This window comes from Schistocerca americana, chromosome 3 (genome assembly GCF_021461395.2).
Source record: "Schistocerca americana isolate TAMUIC-IGC-003095 chromosome 3, iqSchAmer2.1, whole genome shotgun sequence".
NCBI classification, from domain to species: Eukaryota; Metazoa; Arthropoda; class Insecta; order Orthoptera; family Acrididae; genus Schistocerca; species Schistocerca americana.
This window is the reverse complement of record NC_060121.1, coordinates 923,642,964-923,663,742: the sequence shown is the minus strand read 5'-3', so window position 1 is coordinate 923,663,742 and position 20,779 is coordinate 923,642,964. Positions and strand designations below refer to the sequence as shown.

Sequence of the window (20,779 nt, the reverse complement as noted above, 5' to 3'; positions counted from 1 at the left end):
TTCAAGAGGTACCGTATCGAAGATTTATACCGCATACAAGAAAAGATGAAAAATATCATCTGCTACGTCACAAAGCGGGAAGAAAACGTGTGTTGAGTGATGTGACAGATGGTCATTCAAGCGTATTGTGACGAAATATAAGACGACGATAGCTGCAAGAGTCATTGAAGAACTGATTGTCACACTAACGAACCGTGTCAGCACCAAAGCAACATGAATGGAGCAATAGATCTGGACTGTGGAGCCTGAAAGGTGACTTCAACCTCCTGCGACGTCGGCCACGAGCTCGAAGACGGTTGAAATAGCAAGGTGTCGATTCATGCAGAACAAAGGCCCCAGCTCGGAAGTTCATGTGAGCTATAAGGTGGGTTAATAATGTCACACTGGAAACAAATGTCGTTTCAATTCTGCCCAACGCCACCGTGGAAACGTCACACTATGGGAATGTCGGCACACGCTCTTTTACCCACATCTCAACCCTTCTTTTGACGCCTCTGGAACGGAGGTCAGAACCGCGACACCCAGCCCTGCAATCACGTGATTTTCTTATGGGTGGGCGAAGAAAAGATTTCAGACACGCCGCCGTTCAGGATCTACACGACAAGGCTTCAGAGGTTAGTATAAAGAGCATCAATGAGACCAGCCCTTTCCTTGGAGCGTTGATTCTGCACCTGTCACGGTCGAGAACGACATTCCCCTGTGTGACCATCAACGGGATGATGTTGCTGGCAACATTTGACGCTGGCATCGGAGGAATGACAAGTACTTCAAATGGTTCAAATGGCTCTGAGCACTATGGGACTTAACATCTGCGGTCACCAGTCCCCTAGAGCTACTTAAACCTAACTAACCTAAGGACATCACACACATCCATGCCCAAGGCAGGATTCGAACCTGCGACAGCAGCGGTCGCGTGGTTCCAGACTGAAGCGCCTAGAACCGCTCGGTCACACGGCCGGCGACAAGTGCTTCCCTGCCTGTGAACACCTAGGTTTATTCCGCAGTTTTTCTCTGTAAAGGCACATTTTTAAAATTCTCATTAAATGTAGGCGGCTGCTACCGAAGGTATTGCCGAACTGGATGCCTGAGAGGGAGCCTTCGCCGTTTTATTAACGCATGTTTCAGTGTTGCACAACTGCATGGTCACGCCACAGGAAGGCGAGAAACTGAAGTGCTGAAATGCATAAGCACTTTTTGCGGTTCCCAGTCACGTTTAAAGTTGGTCGAATGATCTTGAACGGTCCCTGGTGGTTCCAACCTGTTCACGAGAGCAAAAATTGCGGTTGTTCTGCACTCTAGAGGGGTGCGATCACGTTCTCCAGCGTCAGCTGTTGTCAATGACGTCGTCCAGTTTCTCATCGCACTGAGAACTCTCGCTTTCGACCGCGGAATGTGTGGGAATCAAGCCTTAAGGAGAGAGGTGGTTTCATTGACGACCTTTATACCACCCCCTCAGCCCCTTTCGTGTCAGCTCTGTGCGCCATTCTGTCTGAAGTGTTTTGCTCGGCCACCCATAATAAATCGCGTGATTTCAGCGCTGGGTATCGCTGTTACGACTTCCATCGCAAAGGCATCAAAAGAAGTGATGGAATGTGGATAAGAGGGGATTTGGCTACCTTCCCAGCGTTTGACACTTTCGCGGTGGCGTTAGGCAGAATTGTAGCGAAATTTGGTGCCAATGTGACGGCATTAACTCACCTTACACGTCACATGAACTTCTGAGCTCTGACTTTTTCTTCGCTTGTGTCGACACTTTACTATCTGAAGCGTCTTCGAAGCAGAGGGCGACGTCGCAGGGCGCCCTTTTGTACCATTACAGAAGAAGGTTGCAGGCATCTTTGAGCCAAACTGCAATCTTCAGCGTCACGGCAGAAGTCAATAACGGGTTTCGAAAAAGTGATCCTTTAATTGTGTTGCGATTTGTACCTGAATCGTTTAGATATCTGCCTTGAACTTTTTTTCTTACCCTTGTTGACTTAAGAGTTTTAATAATCAAAGTGCCCAACTTAATCAGCAATCTCTTTTCTTCTAATAGCTCCTCCTGACTAGCCCCCGCTCAAGATACGAAGGAGACACTGTTTATCTTCGGTATACTTGCACAAGGAAAACAATTACTACATTTTTAACGAAGAACTTCGTATAACATGGAAAGTAATAAAAATATGTTTGTTGTTTTTGTAATTGACTATACACTGTCCCGTTTTTGTGCCTGTTGTTTAATCTGAACGTATTGCTGTCTTGATGTGCCCGTTTGTACTGCGTATACTGTAAACATTTAAATTAAGCAGATTCTTTTGTAATATTCTTTACTGTGGTGTTTCAATATACACTCCTGGAAATTGAAATAAGAACACCGTGAATTCATTGTCCCAGGAAGGGGAAACTTTATTGACACATTCCTGGGGTCAGATACATCACATGATCACACTGACAGAACCACAGGCACATAGACACAGGCGACAGAGCATGCACAATGTCGGCACTAGTACAGTGTATATCCACCTTTCGCAGCAATGCAGGCTGCTATTCTCCCATGGAGACGATCGTAGAGATGCTGGATGTAGTCCTGTGGAACGGCTTGCCATGCCATTTCCACCTGGCGCCTCAGTTGGACCAGCGTTCGTGCTGGACGTGCAGATCGCGTGAGACGACGCTTCATCCAGTCCCAAACATGCTCAATGGGGGACAGATCCGGAGATCTTGCTGGCCAGGGTAGTTGACTTACACCTTCTAGAGCACGTTGGGTGGCACGGGATACATTCGGACGTGCATTGTCCTGTTGGAACAGCAAGTTCCCTTGCCGGTCTAGGAATGGTAGAACGATGGGTTCGATGACGGTTTGGATGTACCGTGCACTATTCAGTGTCCCCTCGACGATCACCAGTGGTGTACGGCCAGTGTAGGAGATCGCTCCCCACACCATGATGCCGGGTGTTGGCCCTGTGTGCCTCGGTCGTATGCAGTCCTGATTGTGGCGCTCACCTGCACGGCGCCAAACACGCATACGACCATCATTGGCACCAAGGCAGAAGCGACTCTCATCGCTGAAGACGACACGTCTCCATTCGTCCCTCCATTCACGCCTGTCGCGACACCACTGGAGGCGGGCTGCACGATGTTGGGGCGTGAGCGGAAGACGGCCTAACGGTGTGCGGGACCGTAGCCCAGCTTCATGGAGACGGTTGCGAATGGTCCTCGCCGATACCCCAGGAGCAACAGTGTCCCTAATTTGCTGGGAAGTGGCGGTGCGGTCCCCTACGGCACTGCGTAGGATCCTACGGTCTTGGCGTGCATCCGTGCGTCGCTGCGGTCCGGTCCCAGGTCGACGGGCACGTGCACCTTCCGCCGACCACTGGCGACAACATCGATGTACTGTGGAGACCTCACGCCCCACGTGTTGAGCAATTCGGCGGTACGTCCACCCGGCCTCCCGCATGCCCACTATACGCCCTCGCTCAAAGTCCGTCAACTGCACATACGGTTCACGTCCACGCTGTCGCGGCATGCTACCAGTGTTAAAGACTGCGATGGAGCTCCGTATGCCACGGCGAACTGGTTGACACTGACGGCGGCGGTGCACAAATGCTGCGCAGCTAGCGCCATTCGACGGCCAACACCGCGGTTCCTGGTGTGTCCGCTGTGCCGTGCGTGTGATCATTGCTTGTACAGCCCTCTCGCAGTGTCCGGAGCAAGTATGGTGGGTCTGACACACCGGTGTCAATGTGTTCTTTTTTCCATTTCCAGGAGTGTATTCCACTTGCATGACTTCTCATTAGTAGTGACTTAAGGTAACGATACGTCGCTACAGTTTTTTCGTAGTGGTCATATTCCTGCTGTGTGAACTCTCATGCGACAGTATCGAGATGCCATTTTTCAGCGGGACAATGCTCGTCCACAAATAGTACATATGTGTATGGATTGTATGCGTGATGCTGAGATGCTCCCGTGGCCAACAAGATCCCCAATCTGTCGTAATAGAACATGTGTCAGACCAGCTCGAACATCAATTCCGTTTGAGTGCAGCTATCCAGGAAATCAAAAACATTGTGAATAACAACAACACTCAATAACCATTCAAATTATCATAAAAATTGTGACGATTAAAAAGTCAAGAACCATGAGATGTTTCCAACAGCCTCGTAACTGTGTGAAGGTGCTTTATTCGTAGCTACTGGTTTTTCGCGTCAGTATAGACGCATCGTCAGGTTTATAACGGTTATCTTTCCATAGCGTAGATGGAAATATATACTCTTGACTTTTTTATCGCTATAATTTTTATGAAAAAAACAAGAATGGACAGAGTAAGGAGCGTAGATATCAGAAAGGACATTAAACAAGAAAGTATGAGTGAAGAAATTGAAAAAAAGGGACTTAGATGGTACGGGCATGTTAAGAGGATGTGTGGGCAGAGACTCCCCAAAATTATGGAAGGATTAAAGCTGGATGGAAAAAGACCTAGAGGGCGCCCAAGAACACGGTGGAAAACGAGAGTGAGAATATCTGTGGAAAGGAGAGGTGTGACCTGGCAGCAAGTGGAGGAAGAAAAGTGGTGGGAGGACCGAGCCAAGTGGAGAGGACTCGTCAGCACCCAGACCCCATAGTAGCTGGAGCGGGATCAGGATATAGACAGACAATTGTTATGATAATTTGAATGGTTTTTGAGTGTTATTCTGAATGTCTCTGAGCTGGGGTTGCCCTCTCCAGAAAGTGGTTTGTGTCGAGGAATAGTTACGGCTCTTGTGGGCCTACTTGTCTCAGGAGGGGATACAATGGATTCCCAACCGAATCAGTATATGCCCTAGGCCAGAGGGGCGCAACATCATAATGATAAGTGGGCTTATAGTGCCAAGTTTTTGTAATCTCTGAAATAACATCACATACCCTCAACCTGTGACGTTTCAATTCGGTTCCTCCTCACCTTTCATTGGCTTCATTTTTTTGTCAAGCACTCATCTTATATTCGAAAGGTTACAGTCAAATCCCTGCCTGTTGTAGCACTGATATATTGTGCTACCTAGCCACAAAGCATGTGGAAGCACGCCAACAGCTGGTCTAGCACTATGACAAAGGAAGAGCGTCCAAATGAAATTTAATCAGTAGGTACTTTTGAGTACAGATTCAGCTTTGTCTTGATTTAAACCGTGGACGAATCGGCCAAATGGGTTAAAAGTCAATTTGATTAAACGCCGATTAAATAAGTCATATCAAATGAATTTTCCGCGATAGACAGCGACCTCCGTAGGCTTGCCTAACCTGAGAACTTCCAGCCCGTGAAGAGGTTATAATTCCAACCCGGTGGCCGCAGGCACTACTTTCACGGGCAGGAAGAAATTAGAATGAGACGTGCCTGTTTGGTTGGTCGTGGGATTCCTCTTCTTCCCGGTGAAGGCATGCAGTGTCGTTGGATGTTTGTACAAAAAAATGAAGAGAGACGGCACCGACGGCCCAGTTGATCTAAGATCTCAGTTGGAGCAGGTTCGTGACCATCGCCAGCTAGTGAGTTGCCGCCATAAATGCACGGGTGTGTATGCTTCTTGCGTCGGTAGCGGCCATTCATCACGCGATTCGCTACAGCACGGTCAGTAATCAGTTTCCGCGTGCTAATCGGTAATAATTCCGACGCGAAGCAACAGCGCGTGTGCCAAAGCGCAGGCGCACGGACTCGTCGTGTTTCCGGACAGCAATCTGAACCGCCTCCAGCTGGACCGGCCTCGTCAGTTCTCATGACCATCAATATTTCAAGTACTCTCGGCGCACTCGCTCTTAAATCAGCGGTTAGACCATTCATCAGAATGTCTGTAATTTGTTCCTGTTTAATCGTTCTTCTGTCCTGTTCTGGAGTAAGACTAGTTCTCGCAAGTTTCTTAGCTTGATTCAAGCGCAATAGCCGTTACTCACTTACAAAAGACTGTCTCTCATTTGATGTGTTCTTATAGGACAATAATGCAACATTTTCCATAATATGGGAAGCTGAAGAAGTGAATTAAGATTTGTGCTGTGGCCGGGACTCAAACCCTGCTCTTCTTCATTATTAGGCAGATATGCTGACTATTACACTACCACAGGATTACCGTCTACACACATGCACGAACTACGCAAATCCAATACCCTCCCCAACACTAATTACAATTCACATCTAGTAAGCAAGAAAACCCGGGTTCGAGTCCCGGCAGCAGCACAAATTTTAATTCACTTCTTCAGCTTCCAGCGTTATCGTAAACAAATTAGAGACTTCAATGTCTCATGGCAAATTTAGTTTAAGATCTATACGATCACATTAAGTCAAATGCTTGGGTACTATTCCAATATCGGAGAGCCCTGGTAATAGTGACAATATAAGGGGAGATGTGAATTGGAGTTGGTGTTGGGGAGGGTATTTGACTTGGATAGTTTGTGCAGCGATCTTGACTATATTACTTGGTGCTGTAATGGTCAGCGTATCTGCCTACTAAGCGAAAAGACCCAGGTTCGAGTCCTAGCCGCAATACAAATTTTAATTCACTTCTTCAGCTTCCAACATTATCGTAGATAAATTAGAGACTTAAATGTCTCAGCGAAAATTTAATTTGAGATTTTCCATAATATCTATTGTTTTCTTCGGTCTTTGGCTACCTTGTGCTGTCTCTTTTTATCATCAATTTAAAAACTGAAACCCCATGTAGACGTGATGGAGCCAGATACCGGACGCTATTGGACCAACAGCGGAATCTCAGGTGAGATTTAACATCGCCAGCTCATTTAGGGAGTAAGGCAAACTGACACCCACTTCATCTGATGCCATCTCAAGAAGCACCAGCCACACGGTCATCCAGATTTTACTTTTCCACAATTTCTGCACTTCATTTGGGGTGAATGAAGTGATGATACCTTTGGAAAGGCAGTACCGAATTCCTCCCCCTTACCTTTCCCAATCCGATCTTCCGCTGTGTCTGGAGTGACCCCGCGATCATCAGGACGTTAAAACCTTACCTCCTTTCCTTGGTATATACGGGGTGAAACGGCTAACAGTGCAGATATTTCTATTGGTGACTGAGGACGGCGTACGGAACAACAGGAAGACAGTATTTACGTCATTTGCAGATTAATAATCGTAGGTATTACAAGACGTATGTTTTTAACTTGAGTACCACATCGACGTATGGTGTCACAAGCAAGTCAGTAATGAACGAGGGCTGTTCGGAAAGTAAGGTCCGATCGGCCGCGAAATGGAAAGCGCAGTGAAAATCCAATTAAATTTACATACAAGTGTTGAGAAGTGTCTCTGTTATATCCTTCGATCGCGTCACATCGCTCTTTTCAGTTATGTGCGCACAGTGACTACCTAAAGATGCCTAGAAAATAGTGTCTCCCGCCAAGTATGAGGGCCAACAACATGCATAACATTCTCGTCCGCTCTTTGCAGGGGGAGAAAAGACGCTCATACCGTTGTCGATGGGAAGTGTTTGATCACACACAATAGAGCTCGTAATCGGCTCCCCTAGAGTTACATCTCTGCTCACATGAACCGCTGGCCACGAAGGCAATATTTTGGCACGCAAAACGAGCTGTAGACTTGCGTACAGAATAGGAGGAAAGCACAGGCGACTACTTTTATGACGAGGGTATTGGAAAGTTGGTACAACGCTACGGCAAGTGTCTAAGTCGGAGCGGCGACTACATCGAGAAATAGCTGGAAGGTGTAGCTAAATGCTCCAAATAAAACGTTTTTTTTTATTTCAACGGGGGTTCAATTTCGCGACCCTTAGGACTTTACCTTCCGAATGGTTCAAATGGCTCTGAGCACTATGGGACTTAACACCTCAGGTCATCAGTCCCCTAGAACTTAGAACTACTTAAACCTAACTAACCTAAGGACATCACACACATCCATGCCCGAGGCAGGATTCGAACCTGCGACCGTAGCAGTCCCACGGTTCCGGACTGCAGCGCCTAGAACCGCACGGCCACCGCGGCCGGCTACCTTCCGAATAGCCCTCATATATGTTCCCTAGGGCAGTAGGTCAGGTATTGAAGTGTTGATGCAAAAACGATAGTCTTTCTTGACAGGCGTACTTCGTGCAAAAAACAACAGATCGTAAAGTTTGGGACATGTTTGTGGGAAGACTTCGACACAGAGAAAAAACAACAAACACAGTCATATGTGTATATACGAGGGTCGCAACTTTAATAGTGGCAACTTTTCATTTACCGCTCGTACAAAACAGATTCGTGTTTCAAAGTAGTCACGAGCATTGCGTATAGCCCGTTGCCAGCGATGTGGAAATCGTAAGATACTCTTAGCAGTGCCAGTTGTGTTGACAGTTCGAGTGGCGCGGTCTATTGCCCGACGAATTTGTATCAGTTCTGAAGCGAATGCCATGAAGTGTTTCCTTCAGTTTAGAAATCGAGTTGAACTTACGAGGGCTTAAGTCAGGGGAGTGCAGTAGGCGGTATAGCACTTAGCAGCCCCATCAGTCAAACAAATCAGTAACAAAATGCACTGTACGTGCTTGAGCATTGTCCGGCAAGATGATGGTCAGGTCCTGCAGAAAGTGTCATCAATTCTAAGCTTGTCGAAGGTTGTGTTAAAAAAATGAACAGCATAGAGACAGAAGTGATGACACTTTCTACAGGGCCTGACCATTATTTTACTGAACAATGCGCAAGCACATACAGTGCTAACTCTTACTGATTTATTTCACTGATGATGCCGGCCCATGGTGGCCGAGCGGTTCTAGGCGCTTCAGTCCGGGAACGCGCGACTGATACGGTCGCAGGTTCGAATCCTGCCTTGGGCATGGATGTGTGTGATGTCCTTAGGTTAGTTAGGTTTAAGTATTTCTAAGTTCTAGGGGATTGATGACCTCAGATGTTAAGTCCCATAGTGCTCAGAGCTATTTTTTTGTTTGACTGATGGGACTACTAAGTGCTATACCAGCTACTGCAACTACCCTAACTTAAGCCCTCGTAATTCAACTCGAATTCTAAAATGAAGGAAACACTTCACGGCATCTGCTTCAGAACTGCTACGAAGTCGTCGGATGGTAGACCCTGCCGCTCAAACTGTCAACACAAATGGCACTGCTAAGAGTATCCTACGCCTTCGACATCGCTGGCAACGGGCTATACACAGAGCTGGTGACTACTTTGAAGGTCAGTAAAACTTTGAAACACGTATGTGTTTTCTACCAGCTGTAAATACACTACTGACCATAAAAATTTCTACACCACGGAGATGACGTCCTACAGACGCGAAATTTAACGGACAGGAAGAAGATGCTGTGATATGCAACTGATTAGCTTTTCAGAGCATTCACACAATCTTGACTCCGGTGGCGACATCTACAACGTACTGACATGAGGACAGTTCCCAACCGATTTCTCACACACAAGCAGCAGCTGACCGGCGTTACCTGGTGAAGCGTTGTTGTGATGCCTCGTGTAAGGAGGAGAAATGCGTACCATCACGTTTCCGACATTGATAAAGCTCGGATTGTAGCCTATCGCGATTGCGGTTTATCGTATCGCGACATTGCTGCTCGCGTTGGTCGAGATCCAATGACTGTGAGCAGAATGTGGAATCGGTGGGTTCAGGAGGGTAATATGGAACGCCGTGCTGGATCCCAACGGCCTCGTATCACTAGCAGTGGAGATGACAGGCATCTTATCTGCATGGCTGTAACGGATCTTGCAGCCACGTCTCGATCCCTCAGTCAACAGAAGGGCATGTTTGAGAGACAACAACCATCTGCACGAACAGTTCGACGACGTTTGCAGCAGCATGGACTATCAGCTCGGAGACCATGGCTGCGGTTACCCTTGACGCTGCATCACAGACAGGAGCGCCTGTGATGGTGTACTCAACGACGAACCTGAGTGCACGAATGGCAAAACGTCATTTTTTCGGATGAATGCAGGTTCTGTTTACAGCATCATGACGGCCGCATCCGTGTTTGTCGACATCGCGGTGAACGCACATTGTAAGCGTGTATTCCTCATCGCCATACTGGCGTATCACCCGGCGTGATGGTATGGGGTGCCATTGGTTACACGTCTCGGTCACCTTGTAACCTCCCCCTCACTTATCGACCTTAATGACAGTGAAAAATTAAACAGCTTGTACCTAATGGAAATTTGGGAAAAGCAATCGTCACCGAAGTTAATCTGTCGGTAAAGAGGGAGGAAAGGGTTACATCTAAATGAAAGGAAAAATGCAAATGAAACTGGTGGAAATTAATTTTGAAAAGGGGTAAAGTTAATAAAGAAAGTAAATGTGCGGCCGTTACGTTAACAATTAACTAGCGGTAATTAGATATTTGAGATTTGGGGGAAATTACGGTCGCCAGTCCTAAGGACAATTGCTATAGTAACTGAAAAAAGAAAGGTCATTACACATATAATTAGCACTAGAAGCGTGGCAACTGAAGGTTGACACATGTAGTGTGAAAACTGAAAGTTTGTCAGAAGTAATAAATTTCGCTACACTCTGACTTAATTTAGCAAAAGAATTAATAAAACCGGAAAATCGAAAGTTAATTTAGTGACTGAAGTTAATAGTGAGCTTTCTTTCTGAAGCACATCGAAATTCAGTAAAATACGGTTAATCTTGGACTACCTCAACAATCATTTCAAAAGCTACTTGAATCTACGCAATTTAGAAATAAGAGATTTAACTTTGAACTTGAATTAAATGATTCTGAACAATTAACAGTAGTAAAATTTAGTATGTACCAAGCTGAGCTGCAGTCACAGGTAAACTAAAATACGGTAACAAAACTCGCACTCTTAATTTGTGCTTGTGCAATCTAAATATTGTAGCCAGCTATGAATACCTTAAATGAAATCGAATGATGCTGGCGTCTGAATTTCAACGACACTCGGGTTCATTCTGGAAAAGGAGGGGACCCTGCTTGGTAATGCAATTGGGATAATGAGCAACAAAGGTTCATGCTAAGTTGCTATAATTTTGTGATGCCACAATATTAAAAGTTTGAAAAGCTGAGGTCTGCCATACAGTTCTAAAACTTTACGTGCTTCCAGTTTTCCTTGTTGGTTGATTGAAGGTTTGAAGCCATCGATCGAGGAGGTGGCGACAGTCACTCATTGTCGGCCGTCGCTGTTGCAGAAGCTGGATGTTGGCGCGCCTTCTTCTCGACACGGTCACCAGACGAAATGGGCTCTTGATGTGCGCCAGCTAATGCTTCCCGTCCGCGACACCATGTCAGAAACTATCATCGCAAGTCGAGCGCAATTACATGCTGCCAAACCCCGAAAGTGCGGCAACTCGCGGGAGCTTCACACAACACACCTGCTCCACTGCACTGCTCCAGCCAGACCCCTTCTCCTCTGCCCGCGCTCCCCGCGACAGAGTTAACACTATACCAAAGATCCTAAACACTTTCGTTCTCCACACGACCTATCGATGTATTCGTTCGATAGTATAGTTTTCCCTAGGCCAGACTCAGCGTATAAATACAAATAATATTCACAAAATAAACCAATTATAAATCGACATAAATGCATAAATATAAATATATATATACACATAGTAAGACAATTACAATATATAAAGACACAGAAATGTCATATCTTGAGGTAACAAAACAAGGAAAAAAAAGTATAGTACAATAGATGGAAAACCGAGGATATGCATTTACGGCGTTACAACCTCTTGTTCGCATTGATGGCACTTTGAACAGTGGACGTTACATTTCAGTTGTGTTACGACCCGAGGTTCTACCCTTCATTCGATCCCTGCGAAACTCTACATTCCAGCAGGATAATGCACGACCGCATGTTGCAGGTCCTGTACGGGCCTTTCTGGTTACAGAAAGTGTTCGACTCCTGCCCTGGCCAGTAGATTCTCCAGATGTCTCACCAACTGAAAACGTCTGGTCAATGGTGGCCGAGCAACTGGGTCGTCGCAATACGCCAGTCACTACCCTTGATGAACTGTGGTATCGTGTTGAAGCTGCATAGGCAGCAGTACTTGTACACGCCATCGAAGCTCTGTTTGACTCAATGCCCAGGCGTATCAAGGCCGTTAATACGGCCAGAGGTGGTTGTTCTGGGTACTGAGGTCTCAGGATCTATGCACCCAAATTACGTGAAAATGTAATCACATGTCAGTTCCAGTGTAATATATTTGTCCAATCAATACCCGTTTATCATCTGCCTTTCTTCTTGGTGTAGCAATTTTAATGGCCCGTAGTGTAAATAGCAGCCACTTTTAAAGTTCCAACCCTCGTAGTAAGATACCACATACTAAAATATTTGCACCTGTACCCGCCTCGCACCCAGTGTGACGCCTGGCTGAAAGCCTGCCTCGCTGGAGGCGGCGATCAGCAGCGGCGCCGACAGACTAATTGCTTTTGGAAGGCACCTGCCCTGGCTGGCGGCCCAGGCTGCTGGCAGATTACGCGTCTTAGCGGAAATAGCGGGCGAGGCAAGACGAGGCGAGGCGAGGCGAGGCGAGGCGCGCCACACCTGTGCCGGCAGCAGACTCGGAGCTCGCAGCCCTCAGGACGGTCTCCGGCACTCAGAACCACGCGGAGATCCGGCAAATTAGCGGAGTGGCATCACCAGCACCAGTTGAACCGGTAAACTGGTTAGCCGCCTCTGCGGCGCCACACGCGCGTTCTTGGCGTCCAACGCTGCCCCGTAAACCAGCTAACGAGGCCTCACTTGCTGGTGATAACATAACACACTTACGGGGGACGTTGCCGAAATTGACCAAAAATACTGATTTTCGATTTATTTTTTATTTGTTAGTACAACTCATGCAGATAGGTGGAAAGAATACATTGAAAGCCTCTATGAGGGTGAAGATTTGTCTGATGTGATAGATGAAGAAACATGAGTCGATTTAGAAGAGATGGGGGATCCAGTATTAGAATCGGAATTTAAAAGAGCTTTGGAGGACTTACGGTCAATTAAGGGAGAAGGGATAGATAACATTCCATCAGAATTTCTAAAATCATTTGGGGAAGTGGCAACAAAACGACTATTCACGTTGGTGTGTGGAATATATGAGTCTGGCGATATACCATCTGACTTTCGGAAAAGCATCATCCACACAATTCCGAAGACGGCAAGAGATGACAAGTGCGAGAATTATCGCACAATCAGCTTAACAGCTCATGCATCGAAGCTGCTTACAAGAATAATATACAGAAGAATGGAAAAGAAAATTGAGAATGCGCTAGGTGACGATCAGTTTGGCTTTAGGAAAAGTAAAGGGACGAGAGAGGCAATTCTGACGTTACGGCTAATAATGGAAGCAAGGCTAAAGAAAAATCAAGACACTTTCATAGGATCTGTCGACCTGGAAAAAGCGTTCGACAATATAAAATGGTGCAAGCTGTTCGAGATTCTGAAAAAAGTAGGGGTAAGCTATAGGGAGAGACGGGTCATATACAATATGTACAACAACCAAGAGGGAATAATAAGAGTGGACGATCAAGAACGAAGTGCTCGTATTAAGAAGGGTGTAAGACAAGGCTGTAGCCATCCGCCCCTACTCTTCAATCTGTACATCGAGGAAGCAATGATGGAAATAAAAAAAAAGGTTCAGGAGTGGAATTAAAATACAAGGTGAAAGGATATCAATGATACGATTCGCTGATGACATTGCTATCCTGAGTGAAAGTGAAGAAGAATTAAATGATCTGCTGAACGGAATGAACAGTCTAATGAGTACTCAGTATGGTTTGAGAGTAAATCGGAGGAAGACGAAGGTAATGAGAAGTAGTAGAAATGTGAACAGCGAGAAACTTAACATCAGGATTGACGGTCACGAAGTCAATTAAGTTAAGGAATTCTGCTACCTAGGCAGTAAAATAACCAATGACGGACGGAGCAAGGAGGACATCAAAAGCAAACTGGCTGTGGCAAAAAAGGCATTTTTGGCCAAGAGAAGTCTACTAATATCAAATACCGGCCTTAATTAGAGGAAGAAATTTCTGAGGATGTATGTCTGGAGTACAGCATTGTATGGTAGTGGAACATGGACTGTGGGAAAACCGGAACAGAAGAGAATCGAAGCATTTGAGATGTGGTGCTGTAGACGAATGTTGAAAATTAAGTGGACTGATAAGGTAAGGAATGAGGAGGTTCTACGCAGAATCGGAGAGGAAAGGAATATGAGGAAAACACTGATAAGGAGAAGGGGCAGAATGATAGGACATCTGCTAAGACATGAGGGAATGACTTCCATGGTACTAGAGGGAGCTGTAGAGGGCAAAAACTGTAGAGGAAGACAGAGATTGGAATACGTCAAGCAAATAATTGAGGACGTAGGTTGCAAGTGCTACTCTGGGGTGAAGAGGTTAGCACAGGAAAGGAATTCGTGGCGGGCCGCATCATACCAGTCAGTAGACTGATGATAAAAAAAAATTATAGATCAACTTTGGCCGATCCTGCACTTCTCAAAAAGTGAGTTCATGGCAAAACCCAAAATCCAAATGAGTTTCTACGTTCATTCATATGGAAACGATGCCCTAAAAACACATTTGCATCTTCTACAGTTGTCAGAATTGCAACTTATGATGCAGTTATTGTATTTAATGATGGGAACGTCGAGAGGATGAAGGTATTACAAAGATTAGGCTTCAAGACAGAAAATTTTACTCAAGACATCCTAAGAAAAATAGATTTACAGCGCGTGTCCGCAGCTGAAAAGTCAGTTGAAGACGTGGTATAGGAAAGAAGACAGACAACAAGAAACCAGGAGAGAAGCCTTGGAGTGAAAGACGACCCAGATAACAAATGTGGTGCCTTCTGAAAAAGTGTCATAGGGAAAAATAGTTTGACTGAGCTTTAAATTACGTTTCCTGAAAAGTTTGTTTTTTAAAGTTTATGTACCTTTTCCTCAGATTCCATGAATGCTAGAATTATGAAATTTTGTACACATATTTCTGTAAAGCTAACAAACGTTGTCTCAAGAGCAAGTTTCGAAATTCTGACTGCAGGCTGAGATATTGGGCAAAGTGCTTGGAATTTTGCATGAATTGAAAATTGTACTTGTGAAATTATAATTAAAAAGTTATGAAAATTCTCCTATTTGACCTATTTCAAAAACCTCATGAGAGAAGCTTACAACATATAAAGAGCCGAAACAGCGAAATTTTTGTAGAAATCTCTTGAATACTTTCTGAGAAAAAGCCACATACATTATTATTTGAAAATAAAACTTCAAATTTAATTTTAAAAAGTTGAATATATATAATCAAAGGATTTTATATGTAAATGTGTTACTTTTATTTAAAGCGTGGTACAAACTTTCTTTGCCATATATCCAAAACTGTTGATTTGGTGTATTTTTGAAACAGTGTGTGTTTTTCATCAACGTCCCCCGTAACGAGCTATATCATCTATAATACGACAATTACCAGATGTATGAATTTAAACATCAACCGGTCACAAGTACAGGTTAAGAAATTTGTTTAAAACATACCATTACAAGATTCGGATTTACTACAAATTCATCTTCAGATGCCTCTTACAGATTTTCTTGCTTACGCACTGAGACCTCGTTTTGTAACCGTTATTGGTTTTGTGCGTCAAGGTAAGGAGTTTTTCGTTCAAAATTCGGTAAAATTACGTTAGTTTTAGTTTACCTTCACGAAATGTACATGAAATGATTAAAAAGTTACTAAAAATGAAATGTGACGAACACTTACGTGGCGTCTATTTCTCTTCATCGAATTGTCGTACATCTTTGTTGTTGTTGTTAAAAAAAATGGTTCAAATGGCTCCAAGCACTATGGGACTTAACATCTGAGCTCATCAGTCCCCTAGAATAACCTACGGACAAAATGGCTCTGAGCACTAAGGGACTCAACAGCTGTGGTCATCAGTCCCCTAGAACTTAGAACTAATTAAACCTAACTAACCTAAGGACATCACACACATCCATGCCCGAGGCAGGATTCGAACCTGCGTCCGTAGCAGCAGCGCGATTCCGATCTGAAGCACCTAGAACCGCTCGCCCAAACGGCCGGCGTATGTTGTTGTTGTCTTCGATCTGAGGACTCGTTTTATGCAAGGTCTCCATCGAACTCCATGTTCTCCATCCTATTCCATCCCGCGCAAGGCTCTTTACCTCCGAATAACTACTGCTACTTACATCCACTTCAACCTGCTTCCTCAACTCATCTCTTCGTCTTCATTTATAATTTGTACCCCCCACACTTCCCTCCAGTAATAAATTGGTGATCCCTTGACGCCTCAGAAAGTGTGCTATCAACCGATCCCTTGTTTTGCTTACGCTGTGTCATAAATTGTTTTCTTCCCAATTCTGTTCAGCACCTCCTCGTCAGTTACATGGTCTAACCAATCTTCAGCATTCTTCCGTAGCATCATATTTAAAAGCTTCTATTCTCTTCTTGTCTAAATTGGTTATTTGCTTGTGTAAATTGCATTTTTAATTTGTAAACTTTATAGTTATCCTACAACGACGGTTGTCGTAACGTCTTTTTAAGACAAGATACCGTATTATAGGACTGTGAACACTCACGTGAGGCTTTTTGAGCTAAATATTCTCAGAAAATTAATTGCTGTTGTTTATAGTTTAATTCAGACAGTAGTGTTGTGCTACACTAGATCCGCTCGGTTCCCTTCCATGAACAGTCTTATCTCTCTCTCTCTCTCTCTCTCTGTCTCTGACACACACACACACACACACACACACACACACAAAAAAACACTCAAGACTAAGCATTGCATGAAACGGTAATTGTAAAATGTCAAGAAACAATTGTTCCATCTGCGTATCTGCGAATGGGTGAGGAAAAAGACAAGAAAATAATTAGCCTCACGAAACAAAAATAACTTTACTAGTAAATAAAAGTAAAACAATAACCATAATAAACATTTTTTTAAATTTATTAGTGGGTCTCTGACATCAGCCATACAGCCAGTCTCAGAATAATTTTTTTTTAACTTTTAGCGGTTAAAAACAATTATCATCTACCTTAAATTAGTATGAAATTCCGTTAATGATCCAACAAAATTTAAAACTTCATTAGTTAATTTGAAAGGAGGCCTGATATCATAAATCATCCTTATTCATTTACTATATTCAAACGCAAAACTATAAGTCGCTTTACCTACATTCTTATTTGTTCTTCAGCCGTACACTGAGATGACGAAAATCATGGGATATCTCCTAATATCGCGTCAGGCCTCCTTTCTCCCAGTGTAGTGCAGCTACTCGACGTGCACGGACTCAACAAGTCGTTAGAAGTCCCCTGCAGAAATAATGAGCCATGTGGCCTATATAGCAGTCGTTAACTGCGAAAGTGTTGCTGGTGCTGGATTTTATGCACGAACTGGTCTCTCAATTATGTCCCATAAATGTTCGATGCAATTCATGTCGGGAAATCTGGTTGTCCAGATCATTCGCTCGAGTCGTCCAGAATGTTCTTCAAACCAATCGTGAACAATTGTGGGCCGGTGACATAACATCGCTGTTTTGGAAAGTGAAGTCCATGAATGACTGCCGAACACATCCATTTTCAGTCAATGATTGGTGGACCAGAGGACCCAGGCCATTCCACGCAAACACAGCCCACACCATTACGGAACCAAACTAGTTTGCGCGCCGGCCGCGGTGGCCGAGCGGTTCAGTCTGGAACCGCACGACTGCTACGGTCGCAGGTTCGAATCCTGCCTCGGGCATGGATGTGTGTGATGTCCTTAGGTTAGTTAGGTTTAAGTAGTTCAAAGTTCTAAGGGAGTGATGACCTCAGATGTTAAGTCCCATAGTGCTCAGAGCCATTTGAACCATTTGAACTAGTTTGCGCAGTGCCTTGTTGGAAAATTGGAAGTTCGTGGTAATTTCCTATGGGACCAAACTGCTGAGGTCATCGGTCCCTAGGCTTACGCACTACTTAGTCTAACTTAAACCAACTTACGCTAAGGACAACACGTCACACCCATGCCCGAGGGAGGACTCGAACCTCCGACGAGGTTAGCCGCGCGAACCGAGGTAAGGCGCCCCAGACCGCTCGGCTACACCGCGCGGCAGTGCCTTGTTGACAACATGGGTCCATGACCTCCTGGGGTCTGCGCCACACTCGAACCCTGCCATCGACTCTTATCATTTTAAATCGAGATTTTTATGGCACGTAATATGTTATACACTCCTGGAAATTGAAATAAGAACACCGTGAATTCACTGTCCCAGGAAGGGGAAACTTTATTGACTCATTCCTGGGGTCAGATACATCACATGATCACACTTACAGAACCACAGGCACATAGACACCGGCAACAGAGCATGCACAATGTCGGCACTAGTACAGTGTATATCCACCTTTCGCAGCAATGCAGGCTGCTATTCTCCCATGGAGACGATCGTAGAGATGCTGGATGTAGTCCTGTGGAACGGCTTGCCATGCCATTTCCATCTGGCGCCTCAGTTGGACCAGCGTTCGTGCTGGACGTGCAGACCGCGTGAGACGACGCTTCATCCAGTCCCAAACATGCTCAATGGGGGACAGATCCGGAGATCTTGCTGGCCAGGGTAGTTGACTTACACCTTCTAGAGCACGTTGGGTGGCACGGGATACATGCGGACGTGCATTGTCCTGTTGGAACAGCAAGTTCCCTTGCCGGTCTAGGAATGGTAGAACGATGGGTTCGATGACGGTTTGGATGTACCGTGCACTACTCAGTGTCCCCTCGACGATCACCAGTGGTGTACGGCCAGTGTAGGAGATCGCTCCCCACACCATGATGCCGGGTGTTGGCCCTGTGTGCCTCGGTCGTATGCAGTCCTGATTGTGGCGCTCACCTGCACGGCGCCAAACACACATACGACCATCATTGGCACCAAGGCAGAAGCGGCTCTCATCGCTGAAGACGACACGTCTCCATTCGTCCCTCCATTCACGCCTGTCGCGGCACCACTGGAGGCGGGCTTCACGATGTTGGGGCGCGAGCGGAAGACGGCCTAACGGGGTGCGGGTCCGTAGCCCAGCTTCATGGAGACGGTTGCGAATGGTCCTCGCCTATACCCCAGGAGCAACAGTGTCCCTAATTTGCTGGGAAGTGGCGGTGCGGTCCCCTACGGCACTGCGTAGGATCCTACGGCCTTGGCGTGCATCCGTGCGTCGCTGCGGTCCGGTCCCAGGTCGACGGGCACGTGCACCTTCCGCCGACCACTGGCGACAACATCGATGTACTGTGGAGACCTCACGCCCCACGTGTTGAGCAATTCGGCGGTACGTCCACCCGGCCTCCCGCATGCCCACTATACGCCCTCGCTCAAAGTCCGTCAACTGCACATACGGTTCACGTCCACGCTGTCGCGGCATGCTACCAATGTTAAAGACTGCGATGGAGCTCCGTATGCCACGGCAAACTGGCTGACACTGACGGCAGCGGTGCACAAATGCTGCGCAGCTAGCGCCATTCGACGGCCAACACCGCGGTTCCTGGTGTGTCCGCTGTGCCGTGCGTGTGATCATTGCTTGTACAGCCCTCTCGCAGTGTCCGGAGCAAGTATGGTGGGTCTGACACACCGGTGTCAATGTGTTCTTTTTTCCATTTCCAGGAGTGTAGAATCCAGTCGGATACTGTGCGGTCCTCAAACCACCCTCAATGGCATTAAGAGGCGTCTGACATCGGTGTATGGACCCAAAACATGACTGACTCAGCTCTTTACTGAACAGCTAGGACTTCATGCTTGAGACGTCAGTTGGTACCTGTCCACCACCACAATCCTCTACGACAATCATCAGACGTCAATATATCCTGCACACCATTGGTGGAGGGAACGCAAAGGAATTCCACTTCACGTGCCGATCATCTTCACGAATCATGGTGCCGGGGATGGGATGTTTCTTGTCTGAAGGAACAGGAACTGCAACGACTACAATGGTTGTGAAACATATGAAATGTATTCCCAGTGCCGAAGATAGACAACCATCAATTATGCGATGGAATGACGACAACGAAAATTTGTTCAGTTCTGGGACTTGAACTCAGATTTCCCGCATATCGCGAGCTGTTGCTTTATCACTAGGCTACCCGAGCACGCGTCACGGTCAGACCCAAACTTCCATATGTCGCCCACCATGTGTCAACAGCCTGTACTGATACAGCTATTATGTATATTCCCATACAGCGAACACATTTTAGTTGAATGTTACCTGCCCAGTGTCGACAGATAAATACAATATAACAGTTCCTGTGTTGTTCTCCTGCACTGCGTAGTCGTTATGAAATACATGGTGATCACAAAGTCTTTTCCTGATTATATCAATTTATTACAGAATAACCGTTTGACATAATAATTTACATTTGATACGGTTACATAGGTTAGTGTTACTAGTTTTTTAAGACAACTTACGTTAGTAAACCTCAACGTGTGCTCTCTTGGTAGCTCGAAGAACGTCGAGGCGGTATTTCAGATCCCGCCAGGCGTTTCGTAACATGTGTTCTGTCACAGTACCCACAGCATCTTGTATCCTAGCCTTCAGTTCGTCGACGTCAGCAACTGGTGTGACGAAGACTCTGTCGTTGATATAGCCCCAGAAAAAAAAGTCAAGGGGCGTAATGTCTGGAGAACGGGGGATGGCCAGGGTGTTGGACCGTTCCTTCCAAACCACCGATCCGGAAATGTTTAATCCAGGAAATAACGCACTATCAAAGCCCAGTGGAGGGGGGGGGGGGGGGGGTGGGAGGGGGTGCCCCATCTTGCTGGAAAATTATCCATAGTTGATATTCTTCTAACTTTGGGGCTTTGGTAGTGCGTTATTTCCTGGATGAAACATTTCCGGATCGGTGGTTTGCA

General features: G+C 45.8%; 1 long non-coding RNA gene across 1 annotated transcript in view; it reads left to right on the top strand.

The window, feature by feature from the left end:
* Positions 1-20,779, top strand: part of LOC124607505 — a 171,397-nt gene that overhangs the window by 68,521 nt on the left and 82,097 nt on the right. The window lies entirely within an intron of this gene.